Raw genomic sequence first — 27915 nt, 5'->3', positions numbered from 1 at the left:
TTGAACACAAAGAAGCCCAGGGACAGTGCCTAGGCTCTGAGTTCAATCCCCACAACTGACAAGAAAAAAAAAATCACATCTCACATATATTTTAAGAAAAAGAGACTGAGACTTTCTTAGGTGACATGCTCATCAATGCTTGTGAAGTACTTGTTTAGTATTCTTCAAGTGATAGACAGCCAGAGTCATTAAATAACAGTTGAGTAAGTAATTGTCCATATACGCCAAAAGTGAGTATACTTTCAATTATACGCCAATATTTTCTTCTTTCTTCTTTCTTCTTTGCTCCTGATTTTTTTCCTTTCATCTCCTTAAAATATCTTCTTTACATATAAGTAATTTTAAATTGAATAATGGTATCAAAATCTTATTTTATAAGTATTATAGTTTAATTACTATAATATATTACCCAAAGTTAATTCTACATTAATATTAGGAGGCTTTTAAAACTCTTGGAGATAGAGTATCAATTCAGGAATATTTCAACTTTAAGAAAAATATTCATGTGCCAATAAGTCTACAAGTAAACACACTGGATGGTAAAAAAACATAATAAATTAGACACTCACACATAGTGAGACCAAAAGAGAATATTCTTAGTGAAGGCACACAATGGTGTAATATATGTGTATCTGATCATGTAAAATAATATTTATCAAAATGAACTCCAGGAAACAAGATTTTTTCTTTGTTGCTCTTTTACTTGTCTTTTTATTTTGTCTTGTTGTTCATTAATCTGTCTTTGGGAGGGCAAAGGGGGCACAGAAATGGAGGGAAAAAGTGTGAACAAATGTAGAAGTGGTACTCACTAGACACTATGTTGAAAATGAACTAGACAACTTGTGGGCAAGGATTCCAATAATTTTTATTGGACCAAAATTGTTGGTAATAGATTAGTTTTTCTGGTAAAATTTCAGGGAATTCCCAGAAGCCTTAAGAAGAATGATGAGATAAGAAAACTGGGGGGGCTAGGGGGATAGGGGATGGGAGATGGGAAGGGAAAACAAAGGAGGAGGCAACAATGCTTGTTAAGAAATGTACTCATCATCTTGCCCATGTAATTGTAACCCCTCTATATGGTATTTTTACAATAAAAAATTTATTAAAACAAAAAAGAAAACCTTGTAGAGAGAGAGGGAAGGGTTGACATTATTCAAAAATAAATACACTCTTTATCTGACTTATGTAACTGTAACCCCTTTGTATCACCTTTATAATTACAGTAAAAATGGGAAAAATATCTATTTCATCTGTCCTACAAAGTACCCAAAGTACCTCTTTTGGGGAAACTCACAACATGAAGTACCTAGTTTTACACGGTCATATATATATATATATATATATATGCATATATTTATATGTATAAACTCATGTGACAAAGTAGAATTGTAGAAAATTGATTAGCATAAATCTAAAGACCAGGACTCACAAGAGTTATTTGTCTGGCTGATTCTAATATTATTGTAAATCATTTAAACACTAGTTACATCTTGAAGTTAACCCTGAATGAGAGTGAACATAGAATCCTTGTTAATATACATTTGTACTTAGGTATAATTCAGAAATTTCCTCTCCAAATCATTTTCCCATACTTTGTGATTTTGAAGAAGCAACCTGTATCTAGGAGGTCTTTCTACTAAAAATGGAGAGATACTTTTTGTAACCAGTATTTGAAAAAGAATAGAAAAGCACCAAATGTGAAGATTGTGTTACAATTCAGAAAGCAAAGGCTCTCTTGGGCTTTATTGACAGAATGTGTAAAACAAGCTGAAAATACAAGTTCTTCCTGACAGCTGCTAGAGAGATGTCCAAAAAGAATGTGATGTGTCAACATGCATTCACCTTTTAGCAAACATATGAAACAAAGAGAGACCATTATGAAAAGCATGCCAACGTGGGAAAGGTTAGGAACTGGAGAGTTTGTCACTGGGAATTGCTCCTATTACTGACAGGTAGAAGTGTATTGCCTGTCTAACTAGAAACAGGACATTATAAAGATGCTGGACAAAGAGGGTTTTGATGTCTGGTAGGAAATGCAGGAAAAGAAACCAAAAGAAAACCCAAAACAAACAAACAAAAAACCCACCATAGGCCAGCTGCTGAGTTCTGAGGTATAAATAAATAACAAAGGCCAGGCTGGGAAGGGGTTGCTACTCTGTCTCAGGAACAAAATGTCTTCTACTGTTCAACCAGGAAAGGAAACCATAAGCACATATTTTTCTTTCATGTCGCAGAAGAAGGTAAGAAATCAGTCCTCCCAGACAGTCTTTATTTCTTCAGACATCATAATGCCTAAGGGAAACAAATGGTTTTGAGAGCCAGTTTCTGAACTGGGTTCAAGTAAAAACAAAAATCCAATGCCACTCTTTACCGAAGGAAGTAGAAGTTGCTGGTGATTTCTCAGGTCATTTCTTTTATGTGAAACTATGGAACAAGAGCTCCATAAAACCTCAGTGTGCCTAAGGTTTCCCTCACAGTGCTTGGTGAAATGCAGAGTCACAGGCTAGGCTGGGAGCTTAGGGATTTTATTTTAGCAGTTGATTGAGGGATGTTCTGACTCTGTTCTGGGAACCAACTTTATTATCAGAGATAAAATCCTGAAGAAGAGCCGTAGCTACTGTTAGAGCAGAATTTCTGTGTTTATGTCTCTCAGTTGAAGGCAAGCTCCAAGGAAGCTCCATGTATTCGCACACATATTTGGTCCCCCTTTCCCCTAGACACTCCCAGTCCCTGCTATCTTTAATTTTGTAACATAGAGCAGCTGAAATACTAGTTTTAGTGTGTATCAATCCTTCATGGAGATGAAGCATCTTTGCTTCCTCAAGTTGTTTTTGGAATCACAGCAATATCTAAACTGGCTCCTTGAGGCCCAGTTCCAGGGCTAGTAAATCAGCTGGTTTTCCAAACTAGCCAGTTCAGAGACGTTTTCTAGAGAATGCAGATGTCTTTCCTTAGTCATTGGATCCATTTCACAGAGGCTGCCTGACATTTTTCTACTTTTTACTCAACACAAAGCATTTCATAGTTGCCTCTGGTTAAAAAAAAAAGCTTCTTCTATCATACCAACAGTAGGAGCCTTGATAGTGCTCAACTTTCTTCATTTTCCTCTATACATCTCTAAGAAGGCTAAACCATCACGTACCTTATAATGTCAAGCATAATTAGGTAGGAATTTTTTTAATTCTTGTAGTTTATAGTGTTCCAGTTTAGTAATCACATGAGCTCTCTCATTTAAGAAGATGTTTTAAAAAAATCTCTGGAAAAGTCTGTAATTGGGACAAGTAGGAGACATGTGTTCACTCATACAGGAAGGTATAGGGTTTTGAAATTTTTTTTTATCATAAAGATACTGTACAGAGGGGTTATAGTTACATGAGTAAGGTAATGAGTACAAGGACAGTACAGTAGCATCATCATTGTGATAGCATTCTAAACTCAGGGTGTTATAAGGTAAATCATCCTAGAAGCCACATCTTAAAATATAGAATATTGGAGTCTTTATTATACAGTTAACAGGCTGCAGGTTGTCAGTTGTTACAAAGGCCTGTAGCATGAAAATACACATAACACAGCTAGGAAACGTGCTAAAGAGGAAAGAAATAACAGAAACAATACCAACAAGCCAATTCAGCTCCAATGGAGAGCTGAATTGGGACTCCATGATGACTGGAGATGAGCCAGGAGACAGGACACAGGACACGATCACAGAGACACATGTGGCATGGAGTCCAGCGGCTAGCCTGGTCTGGGCCTAAATAGGTCAGTGCAGGGGGCAGATCCTCAGGAAATTCCCAGTCCCGGGCACTGGACTGACAGATTCAGTAACCTATCAGCCAAGTGCCCGCCTCCAGGGGTCCTGGCCCACCCATTACCTGGGAGGCAGGTTCTTTCTCCCAGCATCAAGACAGATGCCAGACCCTACCATCCCCCTTGTGGCCAATATGGCGCCCGCCAGACCTGACCTCCTTACTTCAAGTTGGCACAAAGACGGTTTCTGATCAGGCTCATAGAGGATTCTCTATTTAAACTGGATGATATTTTCCCCCTATGGTGTTCGCTTTTCTCACTAGCATTGGCAAATACTTGGGTTTGTCAGTGAGAGAGATACTTTCAGCAGGAAGGAAGCTAGAGCTCTCTCAAAGATGTTTTCCTTTTAGATTGATTCAAGAGACTATGGCTGGAAAACAACAGGTGTGTAAGGAAATTTGCTCCAGGCTTGCAAAGATTCTCTGTGTTTATTTCAGAAAGTGGTACAGGTGTTACAGATATATACCAGCTGAGATATTAAATACTGTACTCAAAGTCACACTATTATTTCACAAAGTACACATGATGTGAACTCAGTTCTTCGAGTCCAGTGCTCTTTTTCTACACTACCCAACTTGCCCAAAGTGCAACACAACTAGAAAACCAGCACCCATTCATTCACAGGTTTGGCTGACAACTTTCCACTGCTTTCTTCACCACATCCCCCTAGGCAGATCATTCTAGACCTCCCTGATGCATTATATCCTTATTTATATCCTTTAGTCCCATCTTCCCGATGTCCCACAGCAAATCTCTTCTTCACGAGCTCCTTTTGCCAATTCAACTAGAAAGTTGAACCTAGAAATTTATGTGAAGGCCTTGCTCACCCAGTTTACAAATAAATGTTTTTTGGTGTCAGATAGGACCTCTCCATCTCTTGTATTCACTTGATCAGTGAAATTGTTTTCCTCGTTCATGAAATCTTTGTGTATTATTTGTAATGTGCTGCTTTGATTTGACTTTTCCACTCATTCCTTCATTCAGTGCTATTGATAGTTTTTTTTCTCAGGTTGACATAGTAGCCCTCGAATGGTCTCCTTGTTGTCAATGTAGTATGAAAACTACTGCCACTGACCTCTATTAAACAGCCTCATCTTTAGGAATCAAGTCATACATCATCTTATCCGAGAAACCTTTGTCCCTCAAGCCTAAACTGGCCATCTCCTTTCACTAAATAAATGTTAGAAAGATTGCCTGAAGAAAAATATAGCTATGGGTTACATTGTAGGTTGGTGATACATATAAACCTAAGGGACAAACAACCATAAATTCCCAATAAAACCTAAATGCATTTCTATGGATTGAGATAATTTTTCTGATGTTAAACTTTCGCCCAGGTGTGCACCATGCACATGTCAAACTGCATAGGTAAAATTGAAGGTGATATGCTCTAGAGATCTGCTAGATGACCCAAAGAGTAACAGTAATGGTATCAGTGGTGTTGATACTTTGGCATGAGAATTGAAAGAAACATCCTTAGTTATCAGGGAAATGCAAGCTTCCACAAGTCAGCATGGATATCCTCAAGAAAACAAGTAACCACAAATGCCAGCAAGCAGGAGGATTCAGGAGCTCTTATTCATTCTGGGTGGATATGTAAATTTTTTCAGTCACTATTGAAATCGGTATAGAAGTTCTTCCCCAACTTTAAAATATATCTCTTATAGGAGGCTGGGAGTATATCTCAAGTATATGATCAAGTGTATTATCAATTATATTTCAAGTATATTTCAAGCTTGCCTAGCAAGCACAAGGCTTAAGAACAACCCTTAGTATAGGAAAACAAATGAAAAGAATTACCATTTGTGGTTACAGCTTCCAAAGAATAAATATCAGTTACTGTAATATGTAGTACAACAGTATTCACAAAGCCCGAGTTATGGAATGAACCCAGGTTCTGATTAACAGATGAATGAATAAAGAAAATTTGGTATATGTTGCACAATAGTTTTTAATCAATTATTAAGAAGCATGAAATTACCTCGACTGTGAGAAAATGGGTAGAGTTGATGATCTTGTTTTCTCTAATCTGTGGAAGCTAAAAACAAACAAACAACAAAACAAAAGAAGAACATTAAAGTGGAGTTAATAGTGGAGAAAAAAAGAAAAGAGAGATGGATGAAGAGTAATATTGGCGGTAAATAGACTCAAAGGGCATTATATACAAGTACACAAATGTCATGATGAAACATTAGTAAAGTCTCTACAATTATATGCCAATAAAAACGAACACATTTACCAATAATACGGATTGTGTGTGCACTATGTTCAATAGTAAAATATAGATCCATAACTGAATTGCCAAAGCTTACGTGATAAGCAAGTATCTGTATATTTTACTTACATCATTCAGTCACGACGTACTTGGGTTGCTTTTGTTTCTGCATTTGCCTGTTAGGAAGTTGAAGTATTTCTCTATATTAAGCGCTATCTTTTGCTAGCATATATTTTGACTTTTTGACAGTCTAACAGAATGAACCAGACTTGGTCATCCCTGCCACTCTTTTGCTTCAGGAGAATTCACTGATAACATTTTTTTCTTTAAAAGAGAAATGGCAACAGAGAGCTTGATAGGCATACGTTACTTTATATTCATCTCGTCATTCTGTTCTTCCAGTACCACCATAGAATGGGTATGATAGGAATTATAATTTCACAGATGACTAAGCTGAAATATGAAGCAAGTAAATAGATATAGATCACTAGTAAATAGAGACAAGGAACCTAATTTTCTAACCAGAGAAAGATTTTCTTCATGGGGCTATGGTACCATGTCATTGGTGAAATTAAGGTTCTTAAAGGGTCTTAGATTTAAATTAAGATGAGCTACTTTGAGACAGTGACACTAAGATTGAGTTTTTTAAATCGATAAAGCTGTTGGATTATTCAGAAATTTTGGAATTAGCAAAATGTCCTATTAATGTTAAATTTTACTTTGGAATTTAAAAGCTATGTGTCTTACGTTACTGGGCTTTCTTACTCATAAACTTACTTTGGCCATTCATTGAAAATTTAGATGCTAATAACCAGTGTGGTCTTCCAATAAAGCAATGGGTATGAGGCTTCAAGGCCACATCAAAAATGCCTAGCCATCTGGAAAAAAGTCTTTTTTGGTAGCAAATCCCTTTCCACAAAGACACATCCTATGAATTACCTCTTTTGCTTGTCAAATGTTGCATCCTAAATAAAGGGATGGGGAAATTCCCCAGTAGAATTGCCTGACAATTCTAGCCTAAATTTATTGGCAGATTATACTTATTAAGTACTTCTTTTAATTATCTCTAAGCAATTTCACTTTAATTGATAGAAGGGGTTAACAAGGTAATTCAGTAAACTTCTAGCCAACATAACTGTTTGACTCTTCATTTTCTGCTTGATGTTGCAATTGAATGCTGTAAGAATTATGGCCTTCGAGATAGATTTCTGGGAAGCTTTTACGTACATCTTCAACATTAGTGACACTAAGGAAGACTCTGAGATGTTCTTTCCTTCTCAGAATTATTGGCTATTTCAAACTACATAATGAAACAAAATAAGCATAAATGCTACAGAAAATAAATCCTGTGTAAGTCAACAAACATTAACATGATTCCATTCTGGATAATATATTACTGTCTTAGGGGTGCTCTTGTCATGAAATTCTAGAGAGCACATTACACTAGTCTCAATAAACAAGATGTTTGTTTTTATATGAATGTCATTTAACACACGATTACAAATGAATGTATATAAAAATACTTAGACACAATTACTCTTTTTCACCCTAATGTATCTGTTTCAGGTCCCAGAAAGAGGAGGATATGAGGTTTGAAATCATTTGGGTGAAGATATGTAGGGTGAAACTCAAGGGATGCTGTTCACATCCTATGGTTAAATGTTACTCACTTTTGTGATAGATCCATCAGCTGAACTTTGTGGTTGACTTTCATTATGCCTATGCTAGATACAATTTTAGATTCTTTATCAGTCAATACAACATTGCTGTGTTCTGATGAGGATATGAGAGAATAAACTGCATCTTTTTTATTAAAAATTAACATGCAATATGGCACTTTGAGTTATTATCTTTATCATAAGGAAAAGGGAACGATTAAGAAGAGAAACAAGCTTGAGTTTGACTCGTGTGGGTCAAGTGTTTTACAATAAGCATAAGTAAGACCCCCAGGTTCAAACCCTAGTTCTACCAAAATAGAAATATTAATAATAATAAAGAAACAATTTCCCATGAATCCACAAAAAGGAAGAATATAACAACTGTGTTGGCTATCAAGTTTTTATCATAGCCTGGCACCAGTGGCTCACACCTGTAATCCTACCTACTCAGGAGGCTGAGATCTGAAGATCACAGTTCAAAGCTAGCCTGGGCAGAAAAGTCTGTGAGACTCTTATCTCCAATAATCCACTAGAAAACCAGAAGTGGTGCTATGGATCAAGCAGTAGGGAGTTCACCTTGAGCTGAAGAGCACAGGGACAGAGCCCAAACCCAGAGTTCAAGCTCCACGACCAACCAAAACAAAAAAAAATAAGTTTTTTTTATCAGATAGTATACCTTGAAACCCATCCAACTTCTCACATTTTTATTACTATTTATAACAGTTTAACTACTATCTTAAATTGGCTTCTTATTCTATAACATGAGATAGTCAGGTGGAATCTGACATGGTTGGCATTGACCCTAGATGAAACCGAACAGGCAATGTGACTAGACACAACATGGGCCACCCGCAATGTTGTGATCTTCACAAAGCACAAATATGAAATGCATCGAATGCACAGTTTGAGGACACACAGGAATGACTGTGTCTCTATGGAGACACACACAGAGACTCACATGAGTGGCTGTCAGTATCACTGAAGATGCTTGAGCATCTTAATGCCATTATTGCAGTCCTTTGTCCCTCCCATCTTTCATATCCCAGAGAAAAGACTTACGAGATACTATTTTTCAGTAATGCCCTTATGATGTCTCTAGAGTATCATCTAGGAGACCAGCACACCGGTAGTAAACCTCTCAATGTAGAAATGACCCAGAAGTTCAGAGAAAATAAAACTTTCCTCTGAAAACACTCCAGGTCCAACATCCTTACTATGTCCTAGCCTTTGCTATTCACTGTGACTCATTCCAAAGGATCTGAAGAAGCAAAAGTTAGACAAGAAACTACATCCCTGATTCCCCGAGTTGATCAGGGGAAAATCAGAGCACTGATCCATGCATGAAGGTAGGGGAAAATTTCTTGATTCATATGGAAAAGGAATCATGTTCTCATTTGCAGGTTAATCGACAAGGAATACTATGTGATTATATGCAATAAGCATAGGAACATTTTCTGAAGAAATGTAGGAATATATTTGCTAATAAATATTTCAGTATGGTGAATATGGTAGACATGAGATTCTGCCCTATGCTTTGACTGATGCCTAGCCTAACATTCTTCATTTGAGTACCCACTCTGCCCACAGTCTCAAAGACATGTGCCCATGTCACTTAACCACGGATTTGCCCCCAAGAAGCACAGTATGGACTCAGGGGAATCAGGGATGGAGAGGAAGAACACAGTACAGGGTTCTTGCTGAAGAGCACAGGATACAATGAGAGGCTGAATCTCCCTGGCATCCTCTGTGGAACTGTGCAGAGCATGTCTCCGCATTGCTTTCCCTAGCTGGGTGATGATTGCCTTAAGGGGTAGCATTTAATCAGCATTGTGGGAATTGCTGTGCTTTGCCAATGCAACCCCCAATGGAGCTAGAGAACACACTTGGGACCAGAAGGAGAGAAACAGGTGGCTTCAGGCAGAAAGCAGCCAGGATACATGAGATTATTTACTAAAGATGAAGGTAAACTTGGAGAGAGAGCCCAGGGTGAATCTGTTGGCTGCTCATTCTGTATATCAGAATAATTGAAGCCATGATATCCCTATACCTATATGCAACACATTTTTTTTTACCACTGAAAACATCTAAATTAAATGTGCCTATGTCTCTCCCCCCTCTTAGCCTGATTAATGGTCAAATCATTCTTCATCTCTCTACTCAGTTGTCTCTCATTCAGAAAGGCTTTTCATTATCCCTACAGTTAGGTCTAATTTATCTTTTTATGCATTTATAGAAAATTCATCTGTCTGTAATAGTGCCATTAATTAGAATTGGTCTTGTATAATGAGTCATGTGATAATTTGATTAGTGTTTTTCCTCTTCTGTGAGAATCCGGGTCCTTGAGGTCAGGAACCAGTACCTGGCAGAGGCTTTCATTCATAGAATATACTAAGCATATGAATAAGTGATGAGTAACCATTTTAAAGAGGATGTAAGTCCAGGGACAACCAGAGAAGTACAATCCAGTAATTATAAATTTCTGTAAGGACAGAGGAAAGAGAAACAAATTGTGTGTGGTTTGAAAAAAAAAGGTAATCATTAACAAATAGGAGAGTGAGTTGGTTTTTGAGCTTGGCATAAAGTAAAACAAGTCTCTCGCAAAGGCAGAGACCAAGATGTGTTTCAGAATAAATTCAGGAATGTATTAACGCTACTCAATAGTAGCAGAATGAGTTCCATTAAATACTGTATATTTTGAATACAAAATTTGCATATGTATTTCCAATCTGTGCATATGCTTATTGCCAACCACTTATATATGTGGTACACACATATAGAGAGATATATATGTGTATATGTATATGTTTTTTGAAAGTAGGTCTTTTATATTTTTTTGTGTTGTTATAGACATGAATAGACATGATGTACTGAGGGAATAGTTACATCAATCAGGTAAAGAGGATGTTTCTTTTTTTTTTAACTATGTCACCCTTTCCCTCACTGTCTTCCAGTGCTTCACTCCTATCCCCATCCAAACTTGTTTAGTTTACTTTCAGCATAGTATCCAGTGAGTACCAGTGCTGCATTTGTTCACCCTTTGGCCCTCTATTTCCGTGAATAAGTCTTGTTTAATGTGCAGTTTTTACATGGTATCAAAGCTATGATAAGTATACTTTAAACCACCTGCCAAGCAATTCTGACCAATTTCATTATGCAAAACTTGGACTTCAGGTTGAAATTCAAATGTGATCCATGCTGGAAAAATCATTATTCTTACACAATGATGGAGCAAGATGTTTTTAAGACACTTACTTGGAATCTATCTTTGGTCCTATGTATTGATTATATTAAAATTGTTTTCCATCATTCAACTGTTGAATAAATTTGTTAGCTTAGTTGGTATAAATACAGGAAATAAATAATTAAAAAGTCTGAGCACCGCTTTGATATTTCTGCCCTGTGTTAGACTTCTCAAATCATTAATCGCAATGGCCATAGTTTCGTGTATCCTTCCTAAACTTTCACAGTGAAATCTTAACCTCCATAAGGAAGCTGCTAGGGAGGTGGGAGTTTGTGTAAGGTGACAAGGTCAAAATGGCGACCCTTTTGAATGGAATTGGTGTTCTGATAGAAGTAGCTAGCCCCAGAGAAGGTACTCCCTTGCTCCTACATCTCTGGGAAGAAAGGAGATTCAATCCACCACCAGGGAATGAGATTTCAGCACACACTGGAATATGGGGGGTGGGGGGAACTTTAGAATTTTCAACCTCCAGAAATAGAAGAGACTAGTTTCTGCTAGTCATAGGTTGCCCATCTAGGTTATTTTTATAGAATATCCCACATGAATGGCGATACTAATGAAGCAAGGAAAATTATGAGTACAAATGCCTAAAACACACAATCCTTTACTTAAGCAATCAATGCAGGAGTGACATTGTTTGAAAAGAAATGTACTCATTACCTGACTTATGTAAGTGAAGCCCCTCTGTACATCACCTTTACAATAAAAATAAAAATTTTAAAAAGAAGAGACTTATAATCTTGTAATTTATCTTGTGATTTATCAATATAATAAGGAGACTAGCATCTATTCCATTTACTCTCGCTTTGTGAATGACATCACAAATCCCAGCCTGGCCAGTGAACAAAGGAGTTTGTCCTTGGACAGGAAACAGAACTAATAAGATTGTCTCACTTGGAATCTACACTGAAGACTAGGAGAGAAGAAAAGGAAGTAGAAGAAAAAGGAGATTGCGCTCTGCTGACAGGCACAGAACGTTAGACATCTCTGACAAACCTCTCACCTTTAGGTGCTAAAATTTTACAGCTAAAGCTTATGACCAAGGGCTGGTTTAATAACCTGACTATATACCACATCATATTTTCCATCCAGGCATCCAAAATAAAACTGTAATGGGGATAGAAACAACAAATTTTTCATGCAAAGACAGCTTGAAGACAATTCTCCTCATTTTCTCCCTTCCATCATAGTGTTATTTATCTGCAGAGTTTATGTTGAAATTGTGTGATGGTTTCTGCATAGGTGAGCTACTGTCCAATGACCAAAGCCATGCATAAAAATGTACAGAACTGTGGTCTGGGATCAGGTTTATCTTCAGAGCTCATTCTTACTGTGGAAGTTGGGACCCTAAGTTCATCACAGACACATTTTTATATGAGTGTGATAACCATTTATCCTTTTGCTCACACAGACATTTTTATAAGCCTGAGGATTTGTATTGACTAATGAGAATGATGCACAGGGCTCAAAAACTAGTATTACTCGAGTGGCATTTTAAATTATGTAGCATGATTGCTTATAGGAAATGCAGCCCTTTTTATAGACTTATGAAGCCTGCTGTGTCATGCAATTAAAAAGTTCCAGAAAAGCATTCTCAGCATGTCAAATTCCTAAGGCTGATTTATAGGATTACAGCTTTCCCCCTTTGTGATTCAATTAAAGCATTTTACACTGGGCTATTATAGGGTTTAGACTCTGATCATAGTTTGAATGCTGAAATATTAGATTAGCGTGCGATCTGATTATAAATAAATGAAAGTTCTTATTTGCACGGGACTGTAATTAAAGCTGTAGTCAGAAGAAGCAGTCAACGAAAGGCCTGTGTGGCAAGAAAGAAAAATGGGTAATACCAACATGTACTTGCTTACTGAAATGAAGTGGGTAGGTAAAAGTATAAAAATAGATACAAGCCTATAAATGTTCTGAATTTTAATCCAGGACTAGAATTCATGACACAATCATACCGGTAAACAGCATTCCCATTACGACCTAAAGATGAGCTAAGCAGGTATAAAGTTCAAATTTTCTGAGATTTCAGATCAGTCTTGTAGTTTCTATGTATTGTGTGCCTGTCTATAAAACCCTTAAAGCATGTAGATACTCCACATGCACACATAATACTCCACACACGCACAAATATCTGGACACTATTTTGAGACATCTTGGAATAAGAAGAGACTCACTGGTGTCCGTGTTGGAGTGGGGTTGGTGGTTATTACTTCCAGAGGAAATTCTTTTTGGTTTCGTTTTGACGTTTAGTTTTTATGTTTGATCTTTGATGGTGCAGAGAGTTAAGTCAAAAACTGAACGATGTGAAGTGGGCATTAAAAAAATAGCACCTTGTCTTCATGAAAGAAAGAGGACAAAGGCAGTCAAGCGTGAAGACCAAATAAATCTTTAAATGATGAAATAAAAGAAAGATAACTTAGAGGTAATATGTTTGCTTCAGCCCATAGAAATGTCAAATTTTTACCCGTGGATATGGATTCTAGCGTCCTTAATGGAAAAATATAATTTTTTAAAGCAGAGTGTGGCCTTCACTGCTTACAAAAGTTACAAATGAGTGATCTACCGATATTATAAATCCACCTGCCTTCAGTCGTGGAAGATGCCATTAGGCTAAGTGAGTTTCCATCAGTAGAGAATATTGCATTATTTGGGACCTTATTTTCCCTCACTTCGGCTGTTTTAATAGTCTTCTAACTGGCATTCTCATGCCTTGACTAACCACTTTTCCGATCTATTTTTTTTTCTGTCATTAGCATCCTATGCCATCCAATAGCCATTTTCATGCTTGAAAACTCTAGAAAAACCCCTATTCATCTCCAGGTTGAAATCTAGACAGATTTCATCTCTCAGTCATCTGGTCTTTGATTACTATTCCAGTCCCCACCCCCCAACCCAACTCACTCCTCTGAGCCTTGCTAACTGCACTCTAGTTATTCTGTTAGTTGGTATTCTTTTTTGGTGTCATGTCTTTTTTTCTACACTTCCATGTCTTAGCCAGTTAGCAACTCTTGTCTCTAGAAAGTGCCTGTAACGGCTTTCCATATTTTATTTCTCCATATACTATCTGATTTCTAGTATTAGTAAGTGGTCCTCTATACTTTGGCTGGTGTACATTCCACAAATCACAGAACCTCTATTATTTAACTGAGCTTGGTACTTTCACAAAATATTGACTCATTTTCCCTTATTGTACTAAAAATGTCAGGAAAGTAGAATTATATTTATCTTTAGAAGACACTGTCATAAGAGTTGCATATGTCCCATATCAATTTAAGTGGTTTATTTAATGATATTTTTAATTAAAATTGTAGGCAATATTTGTAAAACAGGGAGTACAAGTTAAACTAAGGAGTTTAAAAGTATCTGTTCAGATTTCAGTTTGGGATTTTATTTAATAAACATAGTTAGGAAGATTACTACTTAGAAGTATTTTGGTAAAGACAACATTTGATTCCTTTCTGTATATCTTTGAAGTACTGTCAGAGCTAATATATGGTACAGGAATTATTTTGCATACTACAAAAGTGCTAATTCTGTCCATATGAGATTCATTAAACTGAATTAAGAATGAGATATTATCCAGCCATCAAAATGAAAAAAATTAGCTCTCCTGACATCAGCATGAAAGGCCTGAAAAACAAAAAATATTAAGTGAAAATTTTAGACTAATAGAAACATCTATAAGAGATTCATCCATATGTATTATATCTATACTATATTTATATTATTACATAGATTATTACATTTATTATATTATACAGCTCTATATTCTATCTGTATTATTGTATAGATTCTATATCTCCTATAGACATATATAAGATATATATATAATATATGCAATATATATTATATCTGTTATTTTATAGATCTGTATTTTTATTGTATCTATATTATTATATAGATCCTATATCTTCTAATATATAAGAATATATGTTTATAGTATACATTAATGTCTGTATACATATATATATATATATCTCAAGAGAGTGTATAGGTATATGTACCTACAAGGTAAAATGTATTTGTAAACTTTAAGCCAATACTCATAGCTATCAGCATGTACAAAGCAATATTTGAGTCCCCCAAACCATGACTTCCAAGCAGAGTTCAAACAAAGCAATTTTCTGCAGTTGATTTACTTCCTATTCTGTAATCAAGTATCTTTTTCCATGATATTGTTAGTGTCATATTTTTTGCAATGTGTTCTTTGTGGGAGGAGTCAAATTTACAATTTCAAATGTTTTCCACACTTTGGCCTAAACTGCAATACACATGTAAGCCACGAATGGAGAAATATATATTTAAATAAATTCTGCTATGGCAAAAGGGACTTTAGTCATGAGAGTCTTTAAACAGAAATGCTCACATGCAGTCTTATATATCAATGTGAACCGAGGTCTGTGGAAACCTAACTGCAAGTAATTAGGAATAAATGTAATAAGCCCATCAAAAATCATACAGATTTCCAAAACATTGTATAGAAAAAATATATAGAGATCTGGCTAGAAACAATGTGAAAAATGTTATTTGTGCTAAAAGTTAATGATATGATTCTTGTGATAAATATGAGAATTAGAAGCAAAAGAGCTTGGGATGGGAAAATATACTTTAATTTATATAGTAAAATTTCCTTTATTTTACTTGAACATGAATCATTGCCAAAGTGAAAGGGGGAAGAGGATAAGCAGAAGGAAGAGAAAAAGAAAGAGGAATAGGAAGAGGAGGAGGAAAATGGGGAGGAGGAAGAGGAGAAAAGAGAAGTAGAGAAGATGAAGAAGAAATAGCTGATGATCTCCATTTCCACCTTCTCAGTTTGGATCCTAGTTATTTGCTTTTCAATTTTGAATTTTGACCTAGCTGAAAGTACTTGCCATGGCTCTCATATGCCATTCATTTCCTAACATGCATTGTGTTTAGTCTGATAGAAAAGAACACACACATTTGACTTCCACTGCCTCTTAGCCAAGCTTCCTGAGTACTTCCACTGAGCTCCACAGGAAAAGCACACCCAGGGCATAAGGTATTCTAACATGGGGTGCATTTCTCTCCCTCATTACACACATGTTTTCCTTCTGTAATAGCCTGTTTACCAAATACTGCTTGCTTTTCAGCACTAGGAAGAAACTGTCTCCTCCTCCACACCCCACCTCAGCATTACATCAAAAATGAATGCTCAGAAACCATTACCTATGTTTCTTTCACATACTGAACAAGGCTGTTTTCTTATAAAAGTTGAACACGTTCTTGAATGCCAAGACGGCCTCTTGCAATGAAACCCTTAATTGAATGCATAATGCTTTCCTACACAGAAATTAAACACTTAAAAACTGAACAGCAAAATACACATTCTAAGGTCATTTGATTTCCACAATTCTTAATGGTTTCTATAAATTCTGAAAAATTATAGGGAATAATAATTTGGATATAATCTTTGGTTATATGGGTTAATGCTTAGCACCACACAGGCACCAATTTGTCAAAAAGATTACTCAACTCATTCGAGCAAGTTCAACCCACAGGCAGGACCTGGAAAGGCACTAAAGATCTGTTTCATATGAACTTTTTTTCTTATGAATTAAATAAACTGAAGATGTTATTCCTAAGCATTAATGGGATATACTCAGTGCATTTAGGAATATAAAACACATCAATTAAAAATATTTCTGAGAAATTGTTTTAAGTTAACAATGGGGTAATTTTTCCAAAATTTTCAGACTATATCAAATCAAAGGAAAGAGTCTTTAGTTGAAAAAGTCAGTGATTTTACTGAATTTTGGTGAAGCCTTCTTTGTATTTCTCTCCCAAACTTACTTTGATGACTGAGGTTTTCAAACTTTTTACTGGGAATGGGGTTTTGAATTCTTTGCCATTAACAAAATTAAAGGAAAAAGTAATTCATAATTATCTCATAGAAATAGTAGGGGCTTGAAGACTTTTTTTTGTTGGTTGTGGGGCTTGAACTCTGAGCTTGGGCGCTGTTCCTCAGCTCTTCAACTTAAGTCTAGCGCTCTACCACTTGAGCCACAATGCCACTTCCGGGTTTCTAGTGGTTTACTGGAGATAAGAGCCTCATGGTTTTTCCTGCCCAGGCTGGCTTTGAACCGTGTTCCTCAGATCTCAGCCTCCTGAATAGCTAGGATTACAGGTGTGAGCCACCGGTGCCTGGCTAGGGCTTGAAGACTTTATAAATATTTTAGGGACTTCAAAGAATTGACTGAAATGCAGTAACAGATTCTTCATATGTCCAAGTACTTATCCATATGTGTTATGGTTCTCTACATGAATATTTCTAGGAAACAAACAAAAGACTTAAAAGTAATATTGAAAAAACAAGTTACATTATTTTAGTAGGAAGTCCTATGTTTCACAAATACCTAACTCATTAATGTATTATTTTTCAGTAAAAGACAGATTAATACTACAATTATCTATTATGTACTTAATACTTTTTCAAAGTTCCTAATTTATTCGTATAAATATGTTGAATGATATATTAAACACAATTGTATGGTGAATCAATATAGAAAAATTGATTCATATAAAGAGCTTTATTATCACAAATTGTTTTATAATTACTAAAGTATTTTGTACTATATAAATATGAGTGTGTGATCAATGAAGTGACTCAGTCATAAATGATATTATATTAGGAACTAATTCTGTGGAGGTGAAGAGAAAATATAAGTTCAGCAGAATAAGTGTCAAACTGGTGTCTTCAAAAAGGAAACTTTTCACATATTTTTATAGATAGTTCACAGTAGAGATCAAGTCACTGTGGTATTTAGATCCATGGGTTATATTTAAAAAGAATTATTTAACAGTTTTATTCCTGAAATGTCAATATTTGCAATTCACTAGAAATTTGCAAGCAATGGCATTTCTTTTAACAATTCTTTTGTCTTGTGATGAAAATCTTCAGATTTGTCCAAGAGAATGACACAAAGTATATATATTTCTATAACACACACACACACACACACACACACACACACACTTTACTCTACTTTCTTTTTAGTGGTAAAGGAGCCCAAGATACAATATCCCTTTTGAGGAATATATTCTTTATTTCATAGCATGTATCTTAACCTACTTAAGAATAAAGGATTTTCCTCCTACCCATTTTTTCCCCATAGTGGTACTAGGGTTTGAATTTGGACTGTTATTTAAACCAACCCCCCATATGGATTTTTTCCTGGTTATTTTGGAGATAGACGCTTGTGTATCTTTTTGCCTGGGCTGGCCTTGAACTATTCTAGATGTCTCAGCCTTCTGAATATCCAGGATTCTAGTTGTGAGTCTATAGAACCTATCTGTTCTTCCCTGTTACTTAAGGATAGCTATTGTTATGATATGATGTGTGCATATACTGAGTCTTCTCTAGTATCTGTTACCTCATTCTCTCTGGATCTTGCCATAGTCCTTCCAATAGAGTACAATGTAGGACTTCTTAGAAGTGATGTGATGTGACAGAAAGAAAGAAAACTGGTCTGTGGATTTTTAATCAGATTCTGCAGCTCTGCCTAGATGGAAATGAACTATAAACTTTGAGGAAAAACTCATGTGCCAGGTAAATTCTTTCATATTAATACCGGGGGCTTTATTAATTTACTCCACTCTAGAGTTTTCATATATGGAACATTCATTTCAATTGAAGTCTCCACCTGATTAAGTTCGTATAATCCCATTATTCTGAAGAACTGTCAATTGCATACACTGGCAAAACCTCAGGAAGTAAGTGGGAATTAATTTCGAATTTCCACTTCTGTATTATTCAAATCTTCCAGGAAAATTATTATTTTTTTACAATTTCATCAAGAGTGAAATATTTCTTTTGATGTGCTGACATTAGGGGAATGAACAAATCCAAAAGCTTTGACTTGCCATTATTAGTAAGGATGTTACCCTTTCTGTTAGGTTTTTGGAGCTGGGTTTTCCACCAACTGCTGATAAACCTTCTGGTTGGAATACATAGGGGACTAGAGAAGGGTCTGGCAAAGTGGCTGGAGGTCTGAACTGATCATAAGGTGAATATGTGATAACTTCATTTTGCACTACATCCTTCTAATTGCCCATTCTGATAGATATGTCTCTGTTTCTAGGCTTGTATGGGATATTATAAAGCTGCAAAACTGTGGAGGTCAATAGCAAGCTGAAAGGCCTTGAGGTTACCCATTAACTCAGGCCAAGGCAGCTGGGGACTTATTCACAGCCTGGTAACCTGTCAATCATTTGGATATCCTCAACACATTCCAAACACAGAGTAGTCTCTAAAATAATTGAAATTTTTGCCTTGTTTGTAATCCTTTTAAGCCATCTTTACCAATGCCATGTTTCAGTTCAATTATAAATGTCTTCCCTGCATGATGTTTTATTTTTAACGTAGATGTCTCCGTTTTTATTTCCACATTGCCTTAGGGTTGATGCCAGATTTCACATCACACAACTTCACTCAGAGTTCACCTACACTTTCCTTGTTCCTTTATTCTGGGCATGGACTTTCTGCAGTCAGGTGATTGGTTTTTAGATTCTAGTTATAAGTAATTAGGAAGAATTTTCTTCAGCAAAGGTCACTGGAACTTAAAATAATAGTCTTTCTGCTGTAATTAAATTCTTATCTGACAACCTAACACATCTATTTTTGTTTAGGTGAAAGGTGTCGGGGATTAGTATGCTTGTTTGTTCATCTTCAAAACAGAAGAAAAAGATCAACCAGGCATGAGTTCAGACCCATGAGGAATGATCCACATCTTTTGCACCTGAACAGAAAATTTTATTATTTTGTATTTATAAATGGAGATGGCTACCTGTTCAACAATATTTTTTATTAATCTTCTTTAACAACATAGCATTGAAATTGAACAGAAGAAGTGCAGAGATAGAAGCAATTTGTAACTAAATGGATAACTCAGGTTAGGTCCCTTTAACGAACTGAAACTGGCAGAGAATTGCTTGAAGATGAGAGGAAAATGAGTTCAAATACTCCGGCTGAATGCATTGCAATCTAATTCGAGTTAAAGATGTGATCATCAGAAAAGAATGGATTGATCATCGGAGAAGAATCCCAGAATAATTAAAGATAATAGGATATAGAGCAAAGGAGAGCCCAACCATAATGTAGTCAGCAGAGAAATGAGAGACATGGATACATTTGCATAAATGCCCTATTTTCAAAAATCAACCTTGCATCTCCTATTGTTGGTGCCTAGGATGAATTACAAATAGAGCCAACCAACTGAAAAATAAGCAGAAACTGTAGCCTAAGGTATCTAATGATGCCCACAACAACCCAAGTCCATAACAGAAGAGACCACCTGCCCCAAGTTCTCAAACCCAACTGACTAGCTGCATATTGATTACACTCCAAGATTTCAGGGTGTAGTCCCACCCTAGATTCTGTGAGCACTCCTCTATTTTTCTTATCTTTCAGCATTGTTTTCTTTTGTGTGGATTTTGGAGATGAGATGCTAAGAGATGGGTGAGTATATGGAATTGGTAATAAGGTTGACAGGAGGCAGAAGTACTAAGACAAATTCTTCCTGCCAACCGAGATTCCCAGATGGAAAATTAGCAGCAGAGGCACCAGGAAAATCATGAAGGTCATCAAATAATTAGCCAAATCCATGTGCAGACTGAGAATCAAGTGTGAGGAATTTGTAGAAAAGGATTTTGTGAAACCTTGAACTTTAATTTTATTCTGCATCAGAATTGTGCTGTATTGTTTATGTTACAATTATTATTTATGTTTATGTATCTATCTTAAGGCATTTATCAGAAAAAGAATGAGATCCAAGCTGAAGGATGATATCTAGAAGGAAGGAAATCAGTGGATGGAATGAACATTTTCAAATGTCACCTACCTCAAGTGAAAGAAAATTGACAATTGGCTCAGACATTCTCTATCATTATTTTCCAAGATGTAATTAGTCACATCTGAGACACAGTGAGCACTGAGTAGGAGAAGGAATACAAGGTTACAGAAGAAGCAGTTGCATTTAGAATAAATTATCAGGAAATAACCCATCCATTCTGGTAACAATGTAAATTTAATACTTGGAGATAGAGTTTCCAGTTCCAAATGACATAATGAAAAAGGAAGTTCTTTGGGGTTGAGCTGACAAGGTAGCTGCATTAAACAGAGGTCTATCTTCCATGTGTTTGTATCAGTACTTGTCAGTTTTGATGCTTTATATAGTTGCTAACACAATCAGAAATAGTGATCCTTGCTAGGTGATACAAAATGACTATACTTCAGGGTGAGGGATTAAACAAGTACAAGTCACAGAAATGCTGGGTAGTATCCTCAGCATCCCCTGTGTTTCATGAACAGCGGTAGGTCCTCCTTTTTGTTATTCAAATGCTTTTATTATATTCAGTAAATTTTTACTTGTTATTGTAAAAGCAATGTACAGAGAGGTTACAGTAACATAAGTCAGGTAAAGAGTACATTTCTTTTTGAACAGGGTCACCTCTTCCCTTCTTTTCTCCCAGTTTTTTCCTCCTGACTCTATCCCCTGCAAGTAGCATAGTTCATTTTCAACTTAGTGTCTAGTGACTATCACTGCTGCATTTGTTCACCCTTTGTCCTACCATTTCTGTGCTCCTCTTATCTTCCACCAAACAGATAAACTAATATACAAGTCAAAAGGTACATAAAACAAAAGCAGTGACAATAGTGGGGGGAAAAACCCAAAAATAAAATAACCCAAACCTCATGTTTCCATTTCTTAGCATTCATTTCAAGAATCATCATTTTATATGATCACAAGCACAGAACTATTGATCCTTTATGATCCTCTCCTAAGAATAACCTCTTTTGGTCTAACTACGTGAATGTCTAGAGTCCTGGATAATTTATCGTGCCGAAGTATATTTTTTGTCTTTTATCATCCATTCTGGAAAGCAGGAAGGAGGTTCCTCAAATAACTAATAAAAGAGCTTCCCTATGACCCAGAAATTCTACTCCTGGGCATTTATCCAATAGACCACAAACAAGATCACACTAAAACTACCAGCACAACCATGTTCATTGCAACATTGTTTACCATAGCCAAGATATGGAATCAACCTAGGTGTCCCTCGGAGGATGAATGAATCAAGAAAAGGTGGTATAGAATTCTACTCTTCTGTTAGAGAGAATGATAGTATACCATTCATAAGGAAGTGGAAAGACTTGGAAAACAAATGATATTAAGTGAAGTAAGCCAGACCCAGAGAAACATAGGTTGCTCTGTTTCCCTCATTTGTGCCTATTATGGAATGTGCCTATAAATCTTCACGTAAACACTGGTCCTCCTTCTTGATCAAATGGAATAACTGATTGAAATGTTTCAAGTAGCCATCTCCTGGTTTTCCTCTCTCAGCCAGCTATCTCAAGGGATCTGTGATATCTGATTTTACATTGGGTGGAATAAATTAGAAGGTGTATTTATAAGACACAGAGACATATTTCTTATACTTCTGGAGGCTGGTAAGTTCAATGCCAAGAAACCTACATCTCGTAATGACCTTCTTCTCTTAGTGAAAGGCAGAAGGTTAAGGCAACACAAGAGAGAGAAAGGGCAGAATTCAGTTTTATAGCAACCCCATCCTTACAGTCCTAAGCCCATTCCCCCAGTAGCAATTCATTTAAAATGGCAAAGCTCTTCATGAGCCCTTCAAGCTACTCTTCAAGGGCCTCTTAAAGGTCCCACTTTCAACACCATTAAGTTGGGTACTGCTTTTCTAAAACTTGAACTTTGGGAGACACATTAAAAATCATAGAGTGTGATTAACAAAGTGAATCAACACAGAGGCAACATGATGAGGTAAGGCAGCATTTAGGGAGAAGTCTGACATCAAGGGATGTCTATCGTTCACCAGGCTGAACTACCCCCAAAACAACATCAATAATTAAAAAGACTACTCTCTTCACTAGTTGTGTGAAGGACATTATTTGCGGGCACCAGGCATGAAAGAGAGACACAATTTAAAAACCATAAACAGGTAGCCGAACAAAGTCTGGTGCACATAAGTAGGAAGCATAGAAAGGTTAATGCCTTGAAGAAGATAGGCTCCCTAAGAGAGGAGGTAACACTTTTAAAATGTAAACACTATTTTAAATTATCCTAAGGAAGATGAGAAATAAGCAAAATAACTAAACTTCTAGAGTTGCCTTAATGACAACGACGAATTGTAAAATATATGGACCATAAACTCTGGGAAAGGGCAGAGGTCATTTCCTCCCATGACCTAAATGCATCCATCCTACTTTAGCATAATTTCTCTTTACGTACCACTGGAAAGTTCTCCTTAACCCATGTTGACATCTAATATTCAGGCAAATCAGAGGAAAACAGATCAGAAGTGTGCTGCTGCTTGGTTCCTGCTTAGGTAGGACCAAGGAATTTCATTTAGAATGCCCTCTGGATTTTCTTCCATTTTTAAGATTTTATAATTTGTTCTTACTACAAGAAGGCTAGTGTGTCAAGATGCATTGTACTTACAAACTCTGACATGCTGAATTGAAACCCGTGTGTACAGCCATTTAAATATATTTTAGAAGACTGAAAAGAAAGCTAGTATATTCTTCATGAAATTGTTGCAAAACTCTCCTGAAATGAAATAAAGCTCAGCCATTAACTGATTAATCCTTCTTGTCTGAGCACAGCTCTACCTGGGTACACTGCGCTGCCAGCACATTTAACCAGAGTCTGCATTTAACCAGAGTCTGCATTTCTTTCTAATAAAAGAAAGCTTAAGTAATAGTTCAAGACTTCAAGTTAAGGCAAAACAAATGTGTGATTAGGTTGCTATATTGGTTCTTAGTTTCTCATTGCTTTCTTGTGAGTTTTTTAAATAACATTCACATTTAAATTGCCTTATTTTCAATCTTTAAAACAGAAGTCTGTCTATTGAAGTATTTTATTCCAGGTCAAAATTGTCAAGTTGCTTGCCTCTAATTGATACTCACATAATGAAACTGGAGGTGAAAGGTTTAGCAGGAAGGCCACTGATATTTTAATAAATTCTTTATCTATTGGAAGAGGAAATACTCATTTTTTTTCAGCTAATGGCCTGTTTACCATATGCTAGAGCAACGAAAACTCAACTCTAATTTGATCTCAACCAACAGAAAAGGTCTTCTCTTTCCACCAGTTACTGACTCCTAGTTAGGAGCAGAATAAGGAATGGTGTGAAAGCACATTGACCTGGACATTGATTTGGTTTTTTTTTTTTTTTGCTGTCATAGGTGAAAAGCAAAATCTATTTAGACAGAGGACATGTACATGCTTTCCCTGGAGCATCACGAGGTGTGTATAGGTTTCAGTTACATCACAAAATATTATATTTCCTTAAGACTTCCAGTTAAGATAATTGTTGCATGTGTGCTGAAGGCTATGAGTTAGAAAAAGATGGTCATGGTAGCGTTAAATATTTATATCGCATGAAGAGTTGCTGGTTCAGGTCATAAGAGTATGGAGTAATAGCAGGTGACAAGGATATTTTTTAAGTTGATAGGATTGACAAGGGAGATTTACAGAAATGGTTGAGTTGTAATAATGAAGGAATATTAGCAATGGGACACTAAATACTCCGAAGACAGATCACATTTGAAGATATGCAACTAACATTACCTCTGCCAGGGCCAAGTTCGGGGTCTGTGGCTTTCTATTTACCTTTTCAAGTATCAACTTCACCAAACAACCTTGGGAAGTCACTAATGCCATTATTTTTTATAAGCTTAATTTTCTGAGACCTAGATTATTTAAACACTTTAATATAATTTGCCCAGGAAAGAATATGGGACTCTAATTTGAATTCTGAAATGATCAGCTCCAAAGTTATACTGTTGCCATCTTTCAAGGCTGTCATATCAATAATTTCACATCGCCAGGGCTGGAAGGGATAATATGCCCATAATTGTAAAATGTAAATCTACTGCTCTCCTGTCTCTGAATCAATGCCAATGCCAAAGTTCCTGTACCCATTCCTTTCAGTTATTTTCAAGATGATAAAGGCATAGATTTGTTCATTAAATTTTTTGCCTGAGATTTGTAGAGTGAATGATGAGAAACTAATTTGCTTTTACTTGAGTATATATAAAACCTCTATCCTTCCACTCATTATATTATTACGAAATTATTTTTTGTAATTTTGATAGAGTCCCTTCTACATTCTCTTTCTAATGCTATAATTGTAATAAGAATCTACATTTATTGGTTGTTTATGATACCAGTTATTGTTTTATCTTCTCTGCAGGAGTGAATTCATATAGTCATTAGATAAAATCTATGGTTTGAGGTGAAATATGTTTTCAAAGTTTTTATGTCTAGAATCATAGTTTTACTCTCTTTCCTGATTTCTTCTACTTAATATAGGCAGAAACACTTGCAAGCTAATTGCGCTATTATGAATCACTAGATTGGGAGTCTATTTGCCTTTTTACTTTACACCTCAGATGAGCATTATTGTGTGGAGGGACACACAATTTATAATCTCTGGGTCTTACTTGTCCAGTTTAGCTTATTACTCAGTCAGGAAATAATTCAAATATAGAAAATAATACAATCAGGATATATTTAGCTACTACCAGTAAATATTTCTTTATGTTGATCTTCTTGTCTCTTAATTTATGCATAATTTCTTTATTTAAGGGCACAATGGAAGAGAATAATGAAAAAAATAACATTGATCAAGGTGCTGTGTACTCATAAACTGACATGTTGAGTTGAAATCCCTTTGTATGACAACTTAAAGATAATAAATAAATAGGCAAAAATCTTATAACTCTAATGCACTTCCTTGTCTTTATCCTCTAGAGATGAACTGATACCTCAATATTTGTATATGTCATTCATGTATATTTAATCTTTTTCTAATATACATGTGTGTGTGTGTGTGTGTGTGTGTGTGTGTACTGGATGCTAAAAGTAAGAGTAAAACTACTTCTAGATAGCAATACACAAGGATAAGAGACTCAGGAGAAGATAGTCATACATATATGGTAAGATGAGAGATGACCATTTAGTCAAAAGGAAATTGGAAGCAAATGAGGAGGACAGAACAAATGGTTATGGCAAATTCTAGAAATGTGGGTTTATTATAATACTTTGAAACATTTTAAGTGATTTTTATATTCAGAGGCAGAAAAATCTTAAATTATTATGCTAATCTGCCTAGTTTTGCAATTTTTCTATATATCTGTGTATATTCTCCATGAATCTGAGGGGGCTGATGACTCAGGTTCATCAGAATGTAAGATTTTGGAAAAAAAAACAACCAAGTTCAAAGACTGACTGGCAAGGTAATTAAAGTATTAAGGATGGTTGATTATAATGAGTTACAGATTCTCAGCTGAAGACTATATAAAGCAAAGCTAGAGTAAAAAGAGGAAAAACATGGTAGTAAATGTGATACACTTATCAGATTTGATCATTATTATGCTGGGCTACTTGAACAACTCAGAAAACCAATTTCTGGGATAAAGAATGAGGAGTTTGTCTCAAATTTCTTCAGAAGAGGAAGTGCTTCTGGTGGGGAGAAGGTCTATGGATTAACCTTGAGTTGAGTAGGATATAGTGGTGAAGAGTACAAAGAAGCTGAATTCCACATGTTGGATGTCCAACGAAGACAGGATGATTAGAGAAGTCGAAGGGGTCATGTCTTCTGTGTGCTAAATGATAAAATCTAATAGAAGAGGACAAGGAGGCTTAGATGATTCTTACTCTAAAGACAGTAAGTTTTGGCTAGATGAGATGAGTTCAATGCAACAGGAACTTTCTCTGAGGTAGCTTGGCAGCAGGTAGCTTAGAAAATCTTGAATATTTTTATAGATCCTGAATAAGGAATAAGGGAAGAAAGTGAAGTTTAATTCCTGGGAAGAAACTGGGGCCTTTTTCTTCTATAGGAACTCTACTTTTTAAATTACTATACTCAAGTTTCATTAATGCCAGCAGTGTAAGGAATGGTGGCATGTAGGTACGAATTTGGTGAAATGTAGCATATAAGAGATAGTTGCTATTCTGAGAGGGACATATGTTGTGGTAGGAAGAACACTCATACTATTATGGTTGCTGGATGTTGGACTGGGCTTTTGGCCCTGTAGGTGGCAATGACCAATTTAATGTGTTATGTGTGTTGATGATTATTCCTCTTTTACCACCCTGGCTCTCAACTCCATCAAGTACCCTGTGGCTTCTTCTGGTTTCCATGAAAATACAGTTTAAACATATTCGATCAATAAAGTCCACACAGATTCCATAGCATTTTAAATTTCTTCCAGCTGATAGTCTATGATCATCTTTTATCAAGAAAGTTGCCGTGGTTTATTTCATATTCATATTATCCTATGCTTGTGAAAATTCCTGAGACTACTCTATATCTGCCATGGATTATATTATATACAAACTCAACATGGCAGTGTATGCATTCAAACGTAAAATGTTGAGTGATCCTTCATCAAGTTCACAAATTCTCTACACTCACTCTGACTCCATATTCAATTTATTAACCATCTCTATAAAGTCATCATGCTTGATAGGTCTACATTTTCACACACTCATTAAGATAGTTGTATTAATGCCATGATATTAAAAACTTGATGACTCTACAGAAGTTGCATAAATTTGAAATCTGCACGTGATTTAGAATAGCTTAAGAACTGGTCAAAGATCAAACATTGCATATAACTATTTCCCCTCCCCCCACACCACATATCATATGAAAGATAAAATTTTCATGAAATGCCAACCAGTAAAAGGACAGAGTTAGCTGTGATAGAGGTATGTTTTGTGCCTCTCAATAGACTGCTCTTACTTTCTTCTCTTCACTGTGCTTTTTTGATGGAATTCTCTTGATTTCTCTTCATGACATTGTCTTTTAGCTTGAGCACAAGACTCTGTTCCAGAAATATTTCAATTGTGACTTCTGCTGAAATCTATCAGTTGTATGGAGAGTCAGCAGAAGTTGAATTCCTGCTTTCATTTAGCCTCATGATGCACTGTGTG

The sequence above is a fragment of the Dipodomys ordii genome, unplaced genomic scaffold (genome assembly GCF_000151885.1).
Source record: "Dipodomys ordii isolate 6190 unplaced genomic scaffold, Dord_2.0 Scaffold7, whole genome shotgun sequence".
Taxonomy (NCBI): Eukaryota; Metazoa; Chordata; class Mammalia; order Rodentia; family Heteromyidae; genus Dipodomys; species Dipodomys ordii.
This window is presented reverse-complemented; position numbering follows the sequence as displayed.